Source organism: Chionomys nivalis, chromosome 22 (genome assembly GCF_950005125.1).
Source record: "Chionomys nivalis chromosome 22, mChiNiv1.1, whole genome shotgun sequence".
NCBI classification, from domain to species: domain Eukaryota; kingdom Metazoa; phylum Chordata; class Mammalia; order Rodentia; family Cricetidae; genus Chionomys; species Chionomys nivalis.
The window spans coordinates 6,058,042-6,060,485 of NC_080107.1; positions in this window are offsets into that span (position 1 = coordinate 6,058,042).

Below are 2,444 nucleotides of genomic sequence, written 5' to 3' on the forward strand. Positions count from 1 at the left end.
CAGAAACAGCCGAGTGCCACAGTGTTAATAGAACCTGCTGTGTGAGTAGAGTAGATAGTCAACTTTTACCTTATATTTTATTTTGTATAGTGGTGTTGTATGTACTTTTTACTTTTAGGCATTTAAAATTCATACTATGCCAGAAAATAAATATATCTGACTTATCACTTAATGCAGTGCAGTAGAGGCTGGACTAGTGCACCTTTCAGTCGGCTTTTGTGCCTTTACAACTCCAAGTTCAGAGAAACAGAAACAATTTGGAGCCTGTGGCTAAATTTGAAGTATTGGTTCCTGGAAGATGCCCTTGATCTTATACTTTAAGTATAAATGTCTAGCCATTCATTCCCGAAATCATATTTAGAAATAGTCAGCAAGTACAGGGATCTGTACTTTCCAGTGTCATCAGGAAATGGAGGAGAAATGGCTGCCTTACGGAGAGGTGCATGATGAAAAATGCCGGGAAAGTCAGCTGCTAAAAAGACTGGAGCTAAGTTACAGTCTGAGGATACATTGTCTCATTCATGCACTGGGAAAGACGGTGCTAAAAAGACTGGAGCGCTGAGTTACAGTCTGAGGATACATTGTCTCATTCGTGCACTAAGGTGGTAGCCAGTAATGTTCTAGGCAGGAACACTCAAGAGATGCTAGGAAGGGTTTCGCTGTGAGCGGCAGGCACTGCAGGGAAGTCCAGTTCTGCTGCATACCCCGCTACACTGGGACCCTTGAATGCTGTGGAGCATGTCAGAAGTCTATCTGCAGTGCAGATATAGGGTGGTGTAGGGCAGACATAGTAAAGTTGATGAGTGTATTGATTACCTTTCTTCATATTGTGCCTAAATATTGGACAAGAAACAACTTAAAGGAGGAAGGGTTTCTCTTGTCTCACAGTCTGAGGGAATACAGTCCCTCCAGGTAGGGAAGGCACAGTGGCAGGAACATAAAGTGGTGTTCATGGTGTTGCTGCAATCTGAAAGTGGAGTGGACAGGAAGTCAGTCAGGTTGTAAGATGTCAAGCCCCACCCCTTCCTTCTGAGAGACTCCACCTCCTAAAGTTTCTACAACTTCCCTGAACAGCACCACCATCTGGGGACCAAGGATTTTACTATATAAACCAAAGAGAACACTTCACATTCCAACCACAAGAGAAACAACTACAAGTTAATTTACCTAGAAATTTGAATAAAGCTAGTGCCAAACCCCAGGGCTAGCAGCATTTAAGTTGGTAATATAGAGGTAGTCAAGAAAAGGCTTTGGGGAAAGGATATTTGTTCTGAGATCTAAATGCTGAAAAGTAGTTAGCCCTCACCTGAGGATGCAGGCAGGAAAAAAAGGAATTTAAATTTATGGTCAAATTCATTGTTTTAAAAATCTAATCTTCAATGTAACTGCTTTAGAGATAAATGTGATTCAGATTAAATGAAGCCACAATTTAGGATTGTGAAATGGTAGGATAAGTCTCCTTATAAAGATGTGACCCTGGGCTGCTTGCTCTGTCCGCCCTCTGAGGACTCAGCCAGTAGATGGCCATCTGCAAGCCAGGAAGATGAGGCTTCCCCACAAGCTGAATCGGTCCCTCATCAGGAGCCTTGCCTGGGCTTCTCCGTCCCCATGAGTGATGAGAATATGGGTTTTGGTCGTAACCTGTGGCATTTGTTATGGTAGCTTGACCATAACAGCTGATCAAGGCACCAGTTCTAAGCTCCAGAGCTGGCAGGACTTTCTGACAGATTGACTGTACAGAATAAGGGGAGACATAATTAAATTCTGAGTCTCTCTGTCAGACTGACTGGGGGATCAGAGATACATTGAATGGGGAGACTGGGAGAGGTAAGGCAACATTTTAAGGAGAAAAGCATGACCAGAGGTTTTATTGCTTGTTTATACGCTGTGAGATGATCTCCCAGCTGAAGTTTGTGGTGGGGAACTGAGTGTCCAAGCAGAGGCCCAGGGATGAGGATGCTAAATTGGAAGACACCAGTATTTCACTGAGCTTTAAAGCTGTGATGATATTGTCTAACAACATGCATTGGTTAGGAGCCCAGGGGCATCCCAAGCGCTCCAGAGCCATCTGAGAAGAGGCCAGTGAAATTAGAAGAAATCGAGGCAGCAGGGGCACCAGAAACCAGGCATGGTCTAACTCCTGTTAGATACTAAGAGGTGCTTGAGGCAGGAGAGGGGGATTAATTTAGGCAGAGGTCATCAGGACAAGATCAGTTTCAAAAAAGCCTCAGTGGAGAGAGTGGGGCAGAAGAGGAAGATGTGACCAGTCCTGCGTGGAATTTCCTTCCAGTGGGGTCAGAGACATGAAGCTGTTGATTTAGACAATGCAGGAGGAAGGGACAGTATTTGAAAGTACTTTTGTAATTGGGAAATTAAAACATAGACAAAAGCGAGCCTACTTGTACATTACGATCCCAATATCTGTGAGTGGCCCTAAGAATAAA